At 37.5% G+C, this 21341-nt stretch overlaps 1 protein-coding gene across 1 annotated transcript in view; it reads right to left on the reverse strand.

The window, feature by feature from the left end:
* The window catches only part of THSD7B (thrombospondin type 1 domain containing 7B), a 759038-nt gene that overhangs the window by 43572 nt on the left and 694125 nt on the right, over window positions 1-21341 (reverse strand). The gene's annotated exons all lie outside the window — the stretch shown is intronic.

Consider the following 21341-nt stretch of genomic DNA (forward strand, 5'->3'; position numbering starts at 1 on the left):
AAATAGCCTGCCACATAGCAAGAGATAAATGCATTCTTGAATGTTTCAATGGATGAGAAAAGGAAGACAATGTCCCCGTGCCCTCAGATAGCCCAACAGAAATAACCATGCAGAAAATCTTAATGAGAAAATAATTGTTAAGACCCTGGAACAGGTATATACAGAGAATTATAAAATCAAGATTGCCAATACACCAGAACTTCCCTCATATTTGGGAGGCTGTCTGATCCACAGGGGATGAGCCACGTCATATTGCCCTTTAAACAAAATGGATGTAAAAATGTGACCTCCTGCGAATATCACTTTGCCCATGGGTCCTCTTACAGCCTCAAGTCATATAATGCCCTTGAGTCAGTAAACCCGCCTGCCACATTTCATCCAACTTTTCTAGCCATGGTGAACCTTCAAGTTCCACCTACTGGAATCATCTTCCAACTGTCTAAAATCCTATCCTTTCCCTTCAGAACACTAATCAAGGCTTCATCATTGATACTTTTTCAATAAAGATAAATTATTTTCCTCCTTCCTGAGCAAATTTCCCCCCATGCTCAGGAATTACTCTATAGGATTTGTTTCTGAACATATATACATACACATATACTTCTATACTACACCTCCTTATAATAATGCCATGATTTCTTTATTCCCTTGGCTCCTTCCTTTCTTTATAAACTGCTTGAAGCCATTATACATTATGGTTTCTACTTCCCATATCAATCTCTAAAAATCTTGTTCAATAAATACCATTAAATATGGTCACAACAACACAATTCAAACCCCCAAATCTGAAGAGGCACATAGATGCCTAAACCACAAGGGAAATAAAAGTCTCTGAATTAAGGTTACCAAATCATTTCTATATTGGATGTTTTAATTATTTTTATTCCTTTTACTTTTTCAGATATTATAGCAAGAATACAACCTATAAACTGAATCTTAGCTATTAATCAAAATGATAAGGTTGGATTACACTGAAATATGCAGAAAAATGATACAAAATTTTATTTTTACTTATTTTTAATTTTTTTTAAGGTTTATTTTTGAGAGACAGAGCACGAGTGGGTGGGGGGAGGGAGGGGAGAGAGAGAGGGAAACACAGAATCCGAAGCAGGCTCCAGGCTCTGAGCTGTCAACACAGAGCCCGATGCAGGGCTCTAATTCACAAGCTATGAGATCATGACCTGAGCCAAAGTCAGATACTTAACTGACTGAGCCCCCCAGGCGCCCCACTTTTCTTCTAATTTTAAATGTTTGGAGCCATTGAAACACACTTTTTTATCCATGTAACTTTCTAGTTGAATGATCTGTCAATACTTTTAAACTAATTTTACATTTTAATTATATCGAATTATCTCTAAATGATAAAGAAGGGCCATCAAAACCAGGTAATTATACTTAATTATCAGCAAGTGAATCCCATGATAAATGTTTACCAATAATTTATTACTAGTTCACCAATTAATTTGATTGTTTGTTCGCATAAGAAGGAATAAGAAGTTAAATGATTTGCCAATGAAAGAAAAATGAAGGTATCTAGGTAGATACCCCTGATTAGTGTTTTACCGATTTTCTACCTTCTAAAAAAATCAACGTTGGAACCAAATGAATAAGTGTTAGAACTTATGTACCTGTTTAGTCTACACCATCAAATAAAGCAAACGAGATAATAACACACACACAAATTATGTCACCTTGACCAATTTACTTATGTACGATAGATCTTTGCTTATTTAAACTTGGGTGAGAAAAGTGGATCGGGGCATGGTGTAATTTGATGATATTTAAGAATTTTCTCCCTCAGAGCTCACAGTCTATCAGTCTTTGGTTAGGTGGGATGTGGTTTTGAAATATTCAGTTAAGCCTAACCCATAATTCATAATCATGTAGACTTCCATAATTACTTTCTAGAAATTAATATATTGAAAACCAACGCTGCATCTAACTCTCCTACTAATTCTCTATCCATAGAAACAGTCAAAGGGGAAAGTATGGGTGAGGGGAATCCACAAACACAATCCAACCTAACCTTAGGTAATATTTTTATGTTCCACTTAAAAAGAAAAACTGCCCTGGCACTGCTAAGAAGTGATAGGTACGTTAGTGTTCTCTCCTTATTTCTTTCTATTAGCTATTTGTAGGAAGGTTATGAAATAATGACTTAGTCACAAGGGAGCTGGAAGTAGGGCTCAGAAAAAAAGAATGGTAAAGGAGGCTTATGTCTGGATGATTTCTTTATTGGACCAAGACTCCTCAAATACAAACCTGAATCTCCTCTTCTCTAGAGTATTTATGCAATGACATATTGCTGGTTTCCTAAACGAAGTTGAGAAAGTGATGTGTGGATAACTAACCCAAAGTCAACTTTGGGCCAGTTTTATTGTAAAGATCAAGGTTATATAGCTAAAGTTTACTTGCTAGGGAAAGAGATGACCAGTAAGAACCAGTTAGTCTCTAGTAAATACTCCCCCTTTATGAGACTGGATTTTCTAACTTATTACCTTTCAAAACCAGCACTTACCTTAAAGTTCAATCCTTCCTTATGACATTGTGCTTTCCCACCTTTTGTTCTCTCTAGCAATAGGGCCTTTACCCTTGGGCCTGACCTGAATATTTGTATTCATCTGTCAAAATTAAATCAGATATCCTATGGGAGAGCCACCAATGACTCCCTTGCACACATAAAAATGGAATAATCTCATTTTTTAAACATTTCCACTGTATATGTACATGTATCAAAGTGTGTGCATGGACTATTTGAAGAGAGTCCATATCTTAATTTTCTTGGACACTGAAAAGCTTTTTCTATGTCTGGAATAAAGAAGGTAAATAATAAATATTTGTTGTATAGGATAATTTGGTTCTTCCTGGGCAATAATACTGGATATTTGTAAGCTGCCATTAGAAGACAAACTGGACTATGATCATATTTCCTGAATGTAAGGATTCCACAAAGATTTGCATATCTGATAAAAAGAGAATGTAATCTTCTAATTATCATACATTGTCCAGAAAATCTAGTTGACATTTCCTAAAATAATAGCATCTCTCATTAGTAAAACATATCAGTAAATGAGTTTTGATTCACACATAAAAGATGACCGTTAATTCAGGTATTTTAAAGAAATCCAGATAAAAATGTATAATTTGATATTTTTCTAACACCTAATTATTTTTTAAGTTTATTAATTTTTTTTTTTTTTTTTTGAGAGAGAGAGATAGCGTGAGCAGGGAAGGAAAGAGATAGAGGGAGAGAGATGATCCCAAGCAGGCTCCTACTGTCAGAGCAGAGCAACACAGGGCTTGAACTCAGGAAGTGTGACACCATGACTGGAGCCAAAATCAGGAGTCAGACGCTTAACTGATTGAGCTACATAGGCATCCCTCTAACACTTAATTATTAACAAACACAATTTGAAAAAACTTCACTTAAATCCAGGTACTTGTAAACTTAAGTAACTCAGTATATTTCTTACGTGGAGATGAGCAGGACCAAAGTCTAGCCTTGTCAACTCCCACCAGAGACAGAAAAATGAACGCTTTTATTCTGCTACAGGCTTTATCTGATTATTGTGAGATGGTTTCTCCCTCATTTTATTGATTAGCCCTACTGACAGTAGCTCTGCTGTTTCTTTCCATCTCTCTCATGAGGCAGAACTGGATATATAATGCTTTTAACTTAAGTTTTCTTATTTGGAAAAATGGGGTAAAACAATTCGCAAAATACCCCCGCAATGCTTTGTAAGGAGATTTTTAATGAAATTAAATCCTGATCCTCTTTCCCCACATCCTCGCCAACATTTGTTTGTGTTTTTGATTTCAGCCCTTCTGCAGGTGTGAAGTGATATTACATTGTAACTTTGATTTGCATTTCCCTGATGATTAGTGATGTTGAGCATTTTTGTGTGTCTTTTGGCCATTTGTATGTGTTCTTTGGAAAAATGTTTATGTCTTCTGCCCATTTTTAAATTGTATTTTTTTTGGTGTTGAGTTGTATAAGTCCCTTATATATTTTTAATATTAACCCTTATCAGATATATTGTTTGCAAATATCTTCCCTCATTTAGTAGGTCGTCTTTTTGTTTTACTGATGGTTTCCTTCACTGTGCAAAAGCTTTTTACTTTGGTATAGTCCCAGTAGCTTAATTTTGTTTTTGTTTTTGTGGTGAGCACAGAGTAATGTATAGAATTGTTGAATCACTATATTATACACTTGAAACTGATATAACACTGTATGTTAATTATACTGGAATTAAAAAAAAATAAACTCTGATTCTCAAAGGTCGAGAAGACCTCTACAGGAGAAAAATCTGGGTCTGAAGAATTGTTATTTATGCCTCTCATGCTTAAAAATATTCTCAAAGATTCTGAGAAGATGGTTACAGAAGTGAAAAAAAAAAAAACTTTGGATATTCCAGTGCAAGAAGAGCAAAGACAGAGCAAAGACAAACTATGAACATATGGGGACCAGTGACTGAAGTTATAGGACCTGTGTGACATCAGCATCCAATAGGGGAAAGCAAAAGGTACAATGAGGCATCTGCCATACACAAGAATACCAAAATGGAAAACTAAACCTGAGCATAGGAGGATTTTGTACATTCCAGAAGCAGGTGGCTAGAAAGGGGTTCATGGAGAGATTTTGGGCATTGATGTATTAACAAGCCAAAACTCCCTTCCAAAATAGTTCCTGCACTGAAGAGAAGTGGATGAGAAGAGTTTCCTAAGGGAGCAAAATAGGGAAACTACCAATAAAGGAAAAGAAAGGACCAATAAACAAAGAGGGAAGGTAAATCTCACATAGTAAGTTGCTGTAGTTCCGAACACTAAAAACAAAAGAGGGAAAGAATGAACGTGCCCTGGACCATGAAAATGAAATTAGAAAAAAGCAACCCTCAAATACACTCCCCCCCAAAAGTTCACAAAACTTGATTTCACACACAAAAAAATAAGCCAAGAAAATGATCAAATTCAAATCCCAAACAACAGTATTATGAAAAAAGGTAATAAAGGTCAAAATAGTGTCCCCATAGATAAGAAAGTACAGTAGAAAGACATGCATGAAAAACAGACATGCATGCAAACTACTACTTCAAAGGAAACAAATAAGAATTTCAAAACTGGCACAGATATGAAAGAACAACATAAATAAGAATTAGACACAGGCCTTTAGTGACAGAACTCAGTAAATAGAAACAAAAGAAAAAGTATTTTCAGAAATGAAGATGAAACTAGGAGAAATACAAGAATAAAAAAATACCATTTTGGGACACCTGATCGGCTTAATTGGTTAAACATCCAACTTTGGCTCAGGTCATGATCTCATAGTTCGAGCCCCACGTGGGGCTCTGTGCTGACAGTTTGGAGCCTGGTGCCTGCTTTGGATTCTGTCTCTCTTGCTCTCTTTCTCTCTGCCCCTCCCCTGCTTGTGCTCTCTCTCTCTCTCTCTCAAAAATAAACATTAAAAAAATTATCATTTTTTTGTCCAAGAAAAAAAAGTGGAGAAAAATGAGATAAAAGAACATAGAGATAAAAGAACAAGAGATAAAATAATTTGAGAACAACTAGCAATTAGAAAAGCGAGGCAATACAGATGCCACATGCATATAAGATTTTATGAAGAAGAAAACCTAAACAACAAAGCAGAACTGAAGAAGATTCAAAAAAACTTAAAAAAAAAGACTCAACTACTTATTGAAAAGGTATCTCAGAATAACTAATACTGAGACATATCCTGGTAAAAGTATTAAGCTTTAAAGAAAAAGAAGGAAATATTCTATGAGTATCTGGACAAGACTACCAGATGGTTTATAAAGGAAATAAAATCAAACTGGTCATGAGACTTTTTGACAGGAAAACATACCAGCTATTTGAAAGATGCACAAAGAAAACAAAGAAACACACAAAAATGATTCAAGGATTTTAGATTCAGCAAAGCTGATTTTCAATTAAAAGACAATGCATAAACTGTTAACAACATGCAAGAACTCAAGGAATAGTGTTTCCAGGAGTCGTAACTTAGGAATTTAGGGGACACTGAAGTTTAGACAACCAAAAGGGCTGAGATGACATTAATCTAAAGACTTGTGGTGAGTCAACTTTACATGTAAAATTTATAAGATATAGATAAAATTCAAACGTAAAAACAAATGAGAAGAACCTTTGAAAAAAAATGAACATTTTAAAGTACTTGTGTTGGTAGCTGGAATATTGTTATTCTGGGAATGTTTTCTGTTACATGGATCAAAGCAAATGTGTAATTACGATATACTTTTCTTTTATTGACAATGTCCTTGAAAAAGTGGATTCTCAGAATAGAAAAAAAGGAGATATATATGTAATGGAGAATTTAAATGAACTCCTATAGTTCATCAGTATGAACCCCTGAAGTTTTTCATTTTCAAAATAAATGAAATAATCGCATGTATTTCTAACCTCTACCACTGAAGTGGCTTTGGGACTTAATGAGATTAATGAATGTAAGCTTTCGGAATTATTAGAGCTTAATGAGATTAATGAATGTAAGCTTTCGGAATTATTAGAGCTGTGGATTTTGCAAGTGCAGTGAACTCTTATTAATGTATTTTGCACAGCTAAAAAATTGCATGCAAAAAGGAATGTTTACTATGACATCATAGCAAAACTGATCAGAAATGAAAATACCGTAAACTAAAGTTACTAGTCAGTCAGAAGGGGCAGAAGTTGGATTCCTGGGTCCTACAGTGATGGGTTCTGTTTCTCTCTGTACTTTACCCCACAATTGAGGGGTCGAACAAGACATACAATCCTATGTATAGCAGAATAACCTCTATAGCTTTTGTTTGTCCTTTGAGATATTAAAAGGGTAGTAAGAGTGGAGACCGAACCATAATCTGGATGCCTAAAACCCCCAATAGCAACAGGTAACATTTTAGAGTATAAACACATGCCTAGCACTGTGGTAGACATTCCATGGGGATTAGCTCAAAAAGCCTTTCAACCTGCTACCGATCTAGGTGTATTTTAATATCCTTATTTTTACAGATGATGAAATTAAAATCCACAGAATATAACAACATAGTAGGTGCTCAAGCCAGGAGAGGGCTAATTTGCTCTTCAGTATCTTCAACTGTTCTGCTACTGTAAAGTAGTGGTACTTGTGGAGTAGGTTGAGGTGGGGACAGTGGGTACAACAATGTCTAAGAGAGTTGTTTAGTGACTGTGGTTATTGTGACTGCCATTTATTTTAACCTGGAAAGCATTTAGTATGAACAGTAGTCATTAGAAATGGAAAAAGAGAGAGAGACAACAGACACAAGGAACTTTATAAACTAAGCCAAAAGCAAAGTAAGTCACAGTCTGAGGTGTGGGGGAGTCAATGTAGGGATGGGGCAGTGAACAAGACTTACTGCCAGCCTTTGAGGAGACCACAGTTCATAAAAGATGCTCATAAGCTAGGGACTGACTCATCGTATTTAGAGAGTTAATTGGAAAGAGGAGGGCCACATGTCTCAGTGTAATGAAACTGACAAGAGCAGGGGCAAAAGCTATCATATCATCAACATGAAATAACGTTCCTGGTAAAGCTTTACTGCCCTAATGCGAGGAGAAAGTTGGGATGACACATAAATATCTGGGGATTTTTGCTTAGCTAAGATGTTTGGGTAAAGATTTTATAATAGTCCGGGACATCCCCACGTAGTCCTTCTGCTTGGTATTTTATGACACTAAGGAGTTGTGAACGTACAAATTTATAATCCAATCAGAGGCATTGTAACAAATGAATGATATATGTCCTATCCAATCACTATTTATATATTATAAATGGTATACCGTGTTCATATTATTATTGGGGCTTGGGAATGAAGAAAGAAGAATGACCAAACAGAGCCCAAAATAAAGGCCTACATTCTTCAAAAATGTCCAAGTCATGAAAGAAAGAGACTGAAGAGACCAAAGGGATAGAATCAGTAAATGCATTATGGTCTGGATCCTGTAATCAAAGGACTATAAATACTAGAAAAGGAATTACTGGGACCATTGAGAATTTGGGAATATGGCCCAAAGATTAGTTGCAAGTACTGTCGATGATAAATTTCCTGAATTTGTTAACTATGCTGTGATTATGTTAGAGAATATCCTTATGCTTAGGAAACACATACTGAATGGCCAATAGTAAGGGAATAAAGGGCATGTTGCCTCCAACACATGCTCAAGTGGTTCACAAAAAAGACCGTATAAACACACACACACACACCGTTATTTTTTCACATATATGTATATATGTGTGTCATGTGGAGAGGGAAAGAGGTGCATGTCTGTGTGTTTGAGGCAGGGAAAGATAAAGTATATGAGGCAAACTTAAAACCTGATGGTGTGAATTTTCTGTAAATTTGAAATTATTTGGAATTTTTTTTTCAATAGCAGAATTATAAATGTCACTGGCACACTGATATTTAGGAAGTGCTTGTGAAAAAAAATATAAATGAAACACGAAGTCATAAGTAACTATATACCACCTAGAGGATCCCTAGGTGACAACTGCTATGTGAACCAAGGGCAAACAAACTCTTATCTTCAAACTCTCTGTCCTTCCCCTTGCCCCACCCCCGACCCCTCCGGTCCTTCTCTTCTTTAATTTCCCTATGATGCTTATTTCTTTTTCTTCACTCTAAGCCTCATCCACTCAAGAAACAAATTTAAAAACCAAGCCAAAATTAGCAGTAAACTGCAGTTGGGTTCCTGGTGTACGTTGGACCCCAGGACGCTGTCTGTAATGAGAATGTCAGGACAGAGTGTTGTGTCTGCCAGCAGTGCAAGAGTGCTGGGCCCCTCTTCCGACCTCCAAAGACTAAAAGAGAGTCAGTTTTGTGATACCTGTTTTAATGTCTGTACCCCACCTAATCCCAGTCCCCACCATAAATCAGACGGGCTAAACAATGCACCTAGAATGAGTCTAAGATCTCACTCTCTACTTTTGCCTAACCTTTCCCTCCAAAGATCCTTGGGTCTCTTTCCTCTCAGGAGAATCTTATCATTTTTTAGCCAAAACCACTTGATCCACCAGAAGAAGAAGAGTGTTATTAAAATTCTATACGTGGGGCTAACAATACAGAGTAAACCCACATGGGAAGCTGATCTAGGCTCATTCTTTATAGGCACCTCATTGCTCTAGGCTTTTGCTCACACGGAATGTTTTCTTTCCTGTTTTTTTTTTTTTTCCCTCCCTCCGTCACTCCTCTACTCCACTTTGCCTAAGTAATTATTACTCATCTGAGGTTTCCAGATGTATATTTTCTGCCTAGAAAACTTCAGAGATTCTTCCAGCTGTGAAAAAGTGGGCCAATATATGCTGACATGACAACTTTTGTTTTTTCTCTTTTAACGGCTACTACTCTGTTGAAATTGATTAGAAATATTTTGCATTCCTCATTAGACTGTAGCTTGCTTGAGGGATCATTATATCCCAATGTCTAACAGCATTCATCACCTAGGAGGCACTTAATATTAGTCCAATAAAGAGTATTTACAATTTATTTTTGTACTTACATGCTAGAAACTGTGCTAAATTATTTACAGGTATTATCCTTACTATAACTTCTAAGTTGTGCGTAATTATTTTAATTTTCCTGATTTATTCAGGTTAAATAGCTTTCTCAAAGTGCCAGTCCTAAGAAGAGAAACAGGAAGGAAAGAGAATACAATGTATTTGGGTTTTTTAAAAAATCTCAAATTTATTTCCTATAAATGTTTACTCAACACTTTTGTATACTTAGCATTTGCCTTTCAACATGGCATTTACCATCTAGAGAAAAAGATATGCAACCAAATTGAAATCCATTTTATCTGAGGGTCTTCTGAAACAGGAAAAATAATCGGGGGGGGGTTCATAATTTGGTCTCTATACAATCTGCAATTATAAAATAATTTGAAGGTAAAAGAACCCATAGTATTTTCATTTGCAATTTCAGAATTACCATTTTTCTATTTGTCCCATATAAGTGTACTATCTTAAAACTTAAAAAAAAAATCTACAGATACATATGAAGAATTAAGGAATACTAGTGAGATAAGGTAAATCTAATTTAACCATATATCCTTTAAGAAAACATAGTTCACATAAAATTATTCACAGATAGTTTTCTAGGTAATATGGATACTATAACCAAAATGGAAGGGAGGTTAAGATTTGGAGAGCAACATGTAATTTTTAAAAATTTGAAGTATATATAAAAATCACCAAGGTATCTCTCTGATCAGACATGCCATTTTATGGAGAGTTCCCCTGGCAATCAATGCTATAGTGTGTCATAGGGGTAAATATATTTTCACATTCTATCTTACCAACTTGAGGGATTGAAATGTTGCAGAGGCGGACTTGTAGGGTAACCTTCACATATGATAAACACATGTTTAAAATTCAAAGTAAAAATCTGGCCTTTTCTACTTGGACATGAAACCGACATTTGGGATGAAATCAAAATCACAAGTAAAATGGAATATAGATCACAAACCTGAGTTAAAAACCATTAATACACAGTAGTTGGATACTAAAGTTTTAATAATAGCCATCATAATACTGAAATATCATTGACACAAAAGACAGCTCTTCATAGATCAAAGAGAGCAAATGAGTCATTTCAAAAAATTAAATTTTATATTTCACTATTTCAAAAGTTAAAATAGTCACTCTCTTCAGACTTCTTACAGAAAACTCCACTGGCAGAAAGCTCAGCAATTAGAAATATTACAAGTAAACTTGGGCTCTGACTGTGATGGTTTAAATTTTTCAATATTATTAATTTTTGATGTATTTGTAATCCCAATAAAATCATATTTGATATTCTAAGGAGTAATTATTATACTCACTTTTATAGATTAGTAAACATAGCATCAAATAGTGTCAACAACCTGTCATAGCCACATAGTATAATACAAAGGACAGAAACCAGAATCTTGATATCACTTTTGTTATCTTCTTGGATTTCAAGAACTTCATCGAGTATTATCTTTATATACCTACTTTATAAATAATGTTTAACCAATATATGTTAATAACAAGAAGAATAATTTTATTATTATAATAGTGGCTGATTAGCTTTCATAGCCCATTATACATTATATGGGTGGTTGAAATCTTCCAAGTACACTGTTCAATGAAATGGATGTTCTTGTCAAAACTATCCTATATAAAGAGTTAGAGATTTGGGGAACCTATTTTTGCATATTGTGATTACAAAAGGAGCATTGACAGAAGCCCTGCTGCCTTAACAAACAACAGCCATTGCCTCTAGAAATAAAAGGCAATTCTCCATGTCTATTTTTTCACTCATAAATTTACCCCATATAATTCACAACGAAGATAATAAAATAAGTTTGAGAGCACTCTGAAGAACAAAAAGCATTCTGTGAACAGAGAGGGCACTCTGGTGAGGGGAGGGGTTCATACTGGACTGTGCCAAGAGGCAGAAATTGATTCAGCAAAGCATCATCTAAATGAAAATTAAGAGCCATCAAAGTTCCAACTCATCACCAATTACCCAAAGGTTGGAGCCACTCAATCAAGTGCCACCAGAAACAAATTGAAAATTGGCAGAGCACAAAATAGATGACAGTCAGACACTGGAATGTGAGCCAGTGAGCATGAGGAGGGTTGATGACTGCTGAAGCAGAGTCTTTGGGGATGGTAGGTACACAGGAGTGACATAACAGAACTCACCAGATTTATTCACTCCCTATTGACAAACACTCAGATGTATAAAGTATAATTTGGAGTGTATTCCCTGAAGAAGTATGGTGTTCCCTTAGGCTAGACGTCCAATGCAACCAGAAAGAGGCAAAAGAACACAATATAGGTAAATGTGGGACAGAAAAGACAACTGTAACTTTAGAAACTCAAACAGAGTTCATAGGGACAAAATTCCAGAGCATTTATTCAATAGACATGACAAATTTTCATAAGACAAGAATCTCTTGCTAAAGTTATGGAGAAATAGGTCAGGCTGAAAGAATACAGATGCTAGCTTTTGAATTAGGCTCAATTTTGACTCTGGACGCTGCAACCCAGATATTATAAGTCTTCTAAACCTTTCGCTTTCCTCACTAATATAAGGGGGCTAATCATGCTATTCTATAAGCATTAAAAGATGTAATACATACAAAATACCTAGCATAGAGAAACACTGGATTTGTTTTTGTTTTTTTTTTTTTTTTTTTTTTTTTTAATTTTTTTTTCAACGTTTATTTATTTTTGGGACAGAGAGAGACAGAGCATGAACGGGGGAGGGGCAGAGAGAGAGGGAGACACAGAATCAGAAACAGGCTCCAGGCTCTGAGCCATCAGCCCAGAGCCCGATGCGGGGCTCGAACTCACGGACCGCGAGATCGTGACCTGGCTGAAGTCGGACGCTTAACCGACTGCGCCACCCAGGCGCCCCACACTGGATTTGTTTTTATTTATTTTTATTTGTTTTGTTTTGAATTTGCTTTTACTTTGTAGAGTGATCCCAAGAATACATGGAAACCTATGGTCTATATTATTTCCAAAAAAGCTGAATGCCTATTTTGCTTCTGATGTGTCCTAAGTTCTAATGAAATTGATGGAGTTAGGAGTAGACAAAATGTGTCTGCTTGTTTCCTACATGATTGTGTGTGTGTGTGTGTGTGTGTGTGTGTGTGTGTGTGTGTAGGAGGAGGGAGAAGACGAGTAGAGAAGAAGTAGGGAGAAAACAGAGCACAAAGGAAGCCTGAAGGCTTTGGAAAATGGTCACTTCCTGTGGCCACAAGCCTGCAGAGAATTGCTGAGTCTTCCAGGAATGATGCCTTGGTAGGGAAAGGGCAAAAGGATACATGAGTGAAGACCCACCTATGAGCTGTTAGAGTCACTCCATAGGCTTCTGGTTGATGCTTCTTGTCATGCATTAAATCCTCTAGCTTCTATTAAAAAGTTAAGCTTTAAAAAAAGCATTCAAAATGAATATCTTTGAGGGAGATGTTTATTGCTATCATATGAGAGGGAAGAAAAAAAAAACAAGAGAAAAATCTCTAAGGTTTTCTTTAGTGGGTTGCAAATCATTGAATTATGAGTTACACAGATATTTACAAGCTTGGCCTAGATAGAGCATAGTAATCTATAAATGCTGCTCAAGTGATTTATGGCACAACTGTTCTAACACATTACCAATAGCAGGAAATGTATTTAATTTATTCTCAGGGATGCACATTTACATTATTCACAACAAGCCATTTATAGGGAAATGTGCAACCCTTAAACTAAAGTGAATGCATCTCTAGTGGGTTTTGAGCAGTTATAACTGTCTAATAAATGCTCATATCCTAACTTACTGTATAAGCCAATGTAAATGTTCACTAGCTATCCTGTAAACACTTTATTCTGTGAATTAGTGAATAGTTCTGGAACGTATGGCAAAACATGTAGACTAACAAAGTTTTTTGGGTCCTGAGTGATAAAGAACCGACCTTCCTTGCTGAAATTTTGCTAATGCATGAAAAAGAAACTCATCTTTTTATCCTGATCCCATACTGTAGGTTTGTCAGATGTAGCAGAGGGATGTATTTCAAAGTTCTGAGGATCTTTTAGCATATTTGGCTACTGACCAGAGAATGTACCATCTGGTGGACTACCAGGTCATAGGTCTAATTTGCAATCTACCTGTGTCAAGACAAAAATAATATTCTGAGCCTTTCTGGTTTTTTTTATAAAAACATATGCATGCATATAGCTTGGAGATAGAGGTGAAGAAAAAGGGGGGAAAGAGGAGACAGGAACAGGATGAGAGGGAGTGAGGGATGTAGGAAGAGGGAGCCCCATCCTAAATCACCAAGGACTTTCATATGTTTTTATAATTTATTTCTCTCAGGAATCCCTAGGCATAGTTGTCTAAATAACAATGATATATATATATATATATATATATATATATATATATATATATATCTCCATATGTGTATATATATCCATATGTATATATATGATATATGTATATATATATATGGATGTATAAAGTGAGGACTATACCTCTAAATACACACTGTTTATAATTCCAACGGTCAATCTCTTACCAGTCAACAGTATATCCCCAACTTAAAATAATTAACCCAAATTGCCACAGTCATGTACCCTTTGCAGGTCTTAATTCAGAAAACTCCATGTACAGAATATTTTTCTTTTATAAATTTCTTTCATTGACTTTATGTCTTTTGTTCTTGATGATGCCTCAGTTTCTCTAACTATATGTTCTGTACCTTTTGGTCATTGGTCAAGTCATTCCTTATCATTAAGCAAATATTTAAGTGAACTAGAAGCCAACTCTTCCAAGGTCTAGATTCCCAGATAAATTCTATTGTAGTGATAAGTTATCTACAGATGCCACCGCCTTTTCAGAAAACAATTTCCCCCCTGCTTTTGCACTGGACTTTCTTAAATTAGTAAATGACTTTGACAGCTAGCTTGTACAGCTGATGCATTTTGAACACAAAGAAACTTGTTTCCAAACCCTGGAAGACCATGTCCTGAGGCCAGATGGACGTTGGAGAGTTCCAAGGTCTAAGACTCTTTTAAAGTCAGGGAATCATCAATTTTATAGGTGTTTGAGAATATAGGTAGAATTCCATTATTCTAAATGCTATTATGACCGAGATCATATACAGCAATCTATTTCCATGTATCACGTAATTGTCCACGGCAACAGTAGTTTGTTACATGATGTTGCAAAAAGTTGCCCAACAAAAATTTCAGCCCATTTCTTTCAAACTAAGGGTCATTATCAAAGAGAATAAAGAGTGTATTATATTAACAGTCATTCCCATTACTACTTCTCTGGCAAAGTAAAAGTCTATGCAGGGAAGAACAGAGAAGAGGGCAAAGAGCTTTATTTATTCATGAAAATAAAAGCACTAAATTATACTTTATTTAGGAAAGTGGGTGATGGGCATTGAGGAGGGCATTTGTTGGGATGGAGCACTGGGTGTTGTATGGAAACCAATTGGTCAATAAATTATATTTAAAAAAATAAAAATAAAAATCTACCTCAAAGTTTTTTACTAACCTTTACTCGAAGAAAGAATCAGAAAAACTTTTTGTAACTACTAGGACCATTGCTAACTGTTGTGCCCTGGGAAAAACTACTTAACCTTGTATCCTCATTTACAATATAGACATGACCATATCTGCTACAAATCCCTCATAGTTTGCTTGTGAGATCAGATATGTGAAAGTGTGGAATTATAATATTTCTTTTACTTTAGATTTCCTTGGCACTCATCAACACATTCTGAAGAACTTAGTTTTACTGTCTTAATATTTTCTTCGGTGACTGTGTGTGTGTGCACATATGCTACACATGTAGAATAATCAGAGGGACAATATCTATCATTGTATCTTAAATTTTACCTTATTTTTACAGCTCCCACTATATCTAAATTTTTCAAACTTGGCGCTGAGATTTACTCTTACATTACCCCCTAATATTGGCTACTTCCAATATACTAATCTTACAAAATTTCAAAATAACCATCACATTACTTCATACTCATGGATTTTAGACCCTGGGATACCAGGCATACTAGTTTCAAAATATTCTTTTTTGGGACTGGAGGCAAGATGGCGGCTTAGGAGGACGCTGGGCTCACCGCACGTCCTGCTGATCACTTAGATTCCACCTACACCTGCCTAAATAACCCAGAAAACCGCCAGAGGATTAGCAGAACGGAGTCGCTGGAGCCAAACGCAGACGAGAGGCCCACAGAAGAGGGTAGGAAGGGCGTCGAGGCGGTGCGCGCTCCACGGACTGGCGGGAGGGAGCGGGGCGGAGGGGCGGCTCGCCGGCCAAGCAGAGCCCCCGAGTCTGGCTTGCAAAAGCGGAGGGGCCTGACGGACTGTGTTCCCACAACAAGCGTGACTTAGCGTCTGGGAGGTCAAATGTTAACAGCTCTGCTCGGAAAGCGGGAAGGCTGGAGGACAAAGGGAGGGAGAGCTGCTGAGCCCCCTGACAACAGAGCTCAGTTTGGTGGGGAACAAAGGCGCTCACCAGCGCCATCTCCCCCGCCCATCCCCCAGCCAAAATCCCAAAGAGAACCAGTTCCTGCCAGGGAACTTGCTCGCTCCGCGCAAACACCCAACTCTGCGCTTCTGCGGAGCCAAACCTCTGGCAGCGGATCTGACTCCCTCCCGCTGCCACAGGGCCCCTCCTGAAGTGGATCACCTAAGGAGAAGCGATCTAAGCCTGCCCCTCCTGCCCCCGTGCACCTTGCCTACCCACCCCAGCTAATAAGCCAGATCCCCAGCATCACAAGCCTGGCAGGGTGCAAGTAGCCCAGATGAGCCACACCACCCCACAGTGAATCCCGCCCCTAGGAGAGGGGAAGAGAAGGCACACACCAGTCTGACTGTGGCCCCAGCGGTGGGCTGGGGGCAGACATCAGGTCTGACTGCGGCCCCGCCCACCAACTCCAGTTATACACCACAGCACAGGGGAAGTGCCCTGCAGGTCCTCACCACGCCAGGGACTATCCAAAATGACCAAGCGAAAGAATTCCCCTCAGAAGAATCTCCAGGAAATAACAACAGCTAATGAGCTGATCAAAAAGGATTTAAATAATATAACAGAAAGTGAATTTAGAATAATAGTCATAAAATTAATCGCTGGGCTTGAAAACAGTATACAGGACAGCAGAGAATCTCTTGCTACAGAGATCAAGGGACTAAGGAACAGTCACGAGGAGCTGAAAAACGCTTTAAACGAAATGCATAACAAAATGGAAACCACCACGGCTCGGATTGAAGAGGCAGAGGAGAGAATAGGTGAACTAGAAGATAAAGTTATGGAAAAAGAGGAAGCTGAGAAAAAGAGAGATAAAAAAAATCCAGGAGTATGAGGGGAAAATTAGAGAACTAAGTGATACACTAAAAAGAAATAATATACGCATAATTGGTATCCCAGAGGAGGAAGAGAGAGGGAAAGGTGCTGAAGGGGTACTTGAAGAAACCATAGCTGAGAACTTCCCTGAACTGGGGAAGGAAAAAGGCATTGAAATCCAAGAGGCACAGAGAACTCCCTTCAGACGTAACTTGAATCGATCTTCTGCACGACATATCATAGTGAAACTGGCAAAATACAAGGATAAAGAGAAAATTCTGAAAGCAGCAAGGGGTAAACGTGCCCTCACATATAAAGGGAGACCTATAAGACTCGTGACTGATCTCTCTTTTGAAACTTGGCAGGCCAGAAAGAATTGGCACGAGATTTTCAGGGTGCTAGACAGAAAAAATATGCAGCCAAGAATCCTTTATCCAGCAAGTCTGTCATTTAGAATAGAAGGAGAGATAAAGGTCTTCCCAAACAAACAAAAACTGAAGGAATTTGTCACCACTAAACCAGCCCTACAAGAGATCCTAAGGGGGACCCTGTGAGACAAAGTACCAGAGACATCACTATAAGCATAAAACATACAGACATCACAATGACTCTAAACCCGTATCTTTCTATAATAACACTGAATGTAAATGGATTAAATGCGCCAACCAAAAGACATAGGGTATCAGAATGGATAAAAAAACAAGACCCATCTATTTGCTGTCTACAAGAGACTCATTTTAGACCTGAGGACACCTTTAGATTGAGAGTGAGGGGATGGAGAACTATTTATCATGCGACTGGAAGCCAAAAGAAAGCTGGAGTAGCCATACTTATATCAGACAAACTAGACTTTAAATTAAAGGCTGTAACAAGAGATGAAGAAGGACATTATATAATAGTTACAGGGTCTATCCATCAGGAAGAGCTAACAATTATAAATGTCTATGCGCCGAATACCGGAGCCCCCAAATATATAAAACAATGACTCATAAACATAAGCAACCTTATTGATAAGAATGTGGTAATTGCAGGGGACTTTAACACCCCACTTATAGAAATGGATAGATCATCTAGACACACGGTCAATAAAGAAACAAGGGCCCTGAATGAGACATTGGATCAGATGGACTTGACAGATCTATTTAGAACTCTGCATCCCAAAGCAACAGAATATACTTTCTTCTCGAGTGCACATGGAACATTCTCCAAGATAGATCATATACTGGGTCACAAAACAGCCCTTCATAAGTTTACAAGAATTGAAATTATACCATGCTTACTTTCAGACCACAATGCTATGAAGCTTGAAATCAACCACAGAAAAAAGTCTGGAAAACCTCCAAAAGCATGGAGGTTAAAGAACACCCTACTAACGAATGAGTGGGTCAACCAGGCAATTAGAGAAGAAATTAAAAAATATATGGAAACAAACGAAAATGAAAATACAACAATCCAAACGCTTTGGGATGCAGCAAAGGCAGTCCTGAGAGGAAAATACATTGCAATCCAGGCCTATCTCAAGAAACAAGAAAAATCCCAAATACAAAATCTAACAGCACACCTAAAGGAACTAGAAGCAGAACAGCAAAGGCAGCCTAAACCCAGCAGAAGAAGAGAAATAATAAAGATCAGAGCAGAAATAAACAATATAGAATCTAAGAAAACTGTAGAGCAGATCAACGAAACCAAGAGTTGGTTTTTTGCAAAAATAAACAAAATTGACAAACCTCTAGCCAGGCTTCTCAAAAAGAAAAGGGAGATGACCCAAATAGATAAAATCATGAATGAAAATGGAATTATTACACCAATCCCTCAGAGATACAAACAATTATCAGGGAATACTATGAAAAATTATATGCCAACAAATTGGACAACCTGGAAGAAATGGACAAAATCCTGAACACCCACACTCTTCCAAAACTCAATCAGGAGGAAATAGAAAGCTTGAACAGACCCATAACCAGCGAAGAAATTGAATCGGTTATCAAAAATCTCCCAACAAATAAGAGTCCAGGACCAGATGGCTTCCCAGGGGAGTTCTACCAGACGTTTAAAGCAGAGATAATACCTATCCTTCTCAAGCTATTCCAAGAAAAAGAAAGGGAAGGAAAACTCCCAGACTCATTCTATGAAGCCAGTATTACTTTGATTCCTAAACCAGACAGAGACCCAGTAAAAAAAGAGAACTACAGGCCAATATCCCTGATGAATATGGATGCAAAAATTCTCAACAAGATACTAGCAAATCGAATTCAATGGCATATAAAAAGAATTATTCACCATGATCAAGTGGGATTCATTCCTGGGATGCAGGGCTGGTTCAACATTCGCAAATCAATCAACGTGATACATCACATTAACAAAAAAAAAAGAGAAGAACAACATGATCCTGTCAATCGATGCAGAAAAGGCCTTTGACAAAATCCAGCACCCTTTCTTAATAAAAACTCTTGAGAAAGTCGGGATAGAAGGAACATACTTAAAGATCATAAAAGCCATTTATGAAAAGCCCACAGCTAACATCATCCTCAACGGGGAAAAACTGAGAGCTTTTTCCCTGAGATCAGGAACACGACAGGGATGCCCACTCTCACCGCTGCTGTTTAACATAGTGCTGGAAGTTCTAGCATCAGCAATCAGACAACAAAAGAAAATCAAAGGCATCAAAATTGTCGAAGATGAAGTCAAGCTTTCGCTTTTTGCAGATGACATGACATTATACATGGAAAATCTGATAGACTCCACCAAAAGTCTGCTAGAACTGATACAGGAATTCAGCAAAGTTTCAGGATACAAAATCAATGTACAGAAATCAGTTGCATTCTTATACACTAACAATGAAGCAACAGAAAGACAAATAAAGAAACTGATCCCATTCACAATTGCAACAAGAAGCATAAAATACCTAGGAATAAATCTAACCAAAGATGTAAAGGATCTGTATGCTGAAAACTATAGAAAGCTTATGAAGGAAATTGAAGAAGATTTAAAGAAATGGAAAGACATTCCCTGCTCATGGATTGGAAAAATAAATATTGTCAAAATGTCAATACTACCCAAAGCTATCTACACATTCAATGCAATCCCAATCAAAATTGCACCAGCATTCTTCTCAAAACTAGAACAAGCAATCCTAAAATTCATATGGAACCACAAAAGGCCCCGAATAGCCAAAGGAATTTTGAAGAAGAAGACCAAAGCAGGAGGCATCACAATCCCAGACTTTAGCCTCTACTACAAAGCTGTCATCATCAAGACAGCATGGTATTGGCACCAAAACAGACACATAGACCAATGGAATAGAATAGAAACCCCAGAACTAGACCCACAAACGTATGGCCAACTCATCTTTGACAAAGCAGGAAAGAACATCCAATGGAAAAAAGACAGCCTCTTTAACAAATGGTGCTGGGAGAACTGGACAGCAACATGCAGAAGGTTGAAACTAGACCACTTTCTCACACCATTCACAAAAATAAACTCAAAATGGATAAAGGACCTGAATGTGAGACAGGAAACCATCAAAACCTTAGAGGAGAAAGCAGGAAAAGACCTCTCTGACCTCAGCCGTAGCAATCTCTTACTCGACACATCCCCAAAGGCAAGGGAATTAAAAGCAAAAGTGAATTACTGAGACCTTATGAAGATAAAAAGCTTCTGCACAGCAAAGGAAACAACCAACAAAACTAAAAGGCAACCAACGGAATGGGAAAACATATTCGCAAATGACATATCGGACAAAGGGCTAGTATCCAAAATCTATAAAGAGCTCACCAAACTCCACACCCGAAAAACAAATAACCCAGTGAAGAAATGGGCAGAAAACATGAATAGACACTTCTCTAAAGAAGACATCCGGATGGCCAACAGGCACATGAAAAGATGTTCAGCGTCGCTCCTTATCAGGGAAATACAAATCAAAACCACACTCAGGTACCACCTCACGCCAGTCAGAGTGGCCAAAATGAACAAATCAGGAGACTATAGATGCTGGAGAGGATGTGGAGAAACGGGAACCCTCTTGCACTGTTGGTGGGAATGCAAATTGGTGCAGCCGCTCTGGAAAGCAGTGTGGAGGTTCCTCAGAAAATGAAAAATAGACCTACCCTATGACCCAGCAATAGCACTGCTAGGAATTTATCCAAGGGATACAGGAGTACTGATGCATAGGGCCACTTGTACCCCAATGTTCATAGCAGCACTCTCAACAATAGCCAAATTATGGAAAGAGCCTAAATGTCCATCAACTGATGAATGGATAAAGAAATTGTGGTTTATATACCCAATGGAATATTACGTGGCAATGAGAAAAAATGAAATATGGCCTTTTGTAGCAACGTGGATGGAACTGGAGAGTGTGATGCTAAGTGAAATAAGCCATACAGAGAAAGACAGATACCATATGGTTTCACTCTTATGTGGATCCTGAGAAACTGAACAGGAACCCATGGGGGAGGGGAAGGAAAAAAAAAAAAGAGGTTAGAATGG

The sequence above is a fragment of the Prionailurus viverrinus genome, chromosome C1 (assembly GCF_022837055.1).
Source record: "Prionailurus viverrinus isolate Anna chromosome C1, UM_Priviv_1.0, whole genome shotgun sequence".
NCBI classification, from domain to species: domain Eukaryota; kingdom Metazoa; phylum Chordata; class Mammalia; order Carnivora; family Felidae; genus Prionailurus; species Prionailurus viverrinus.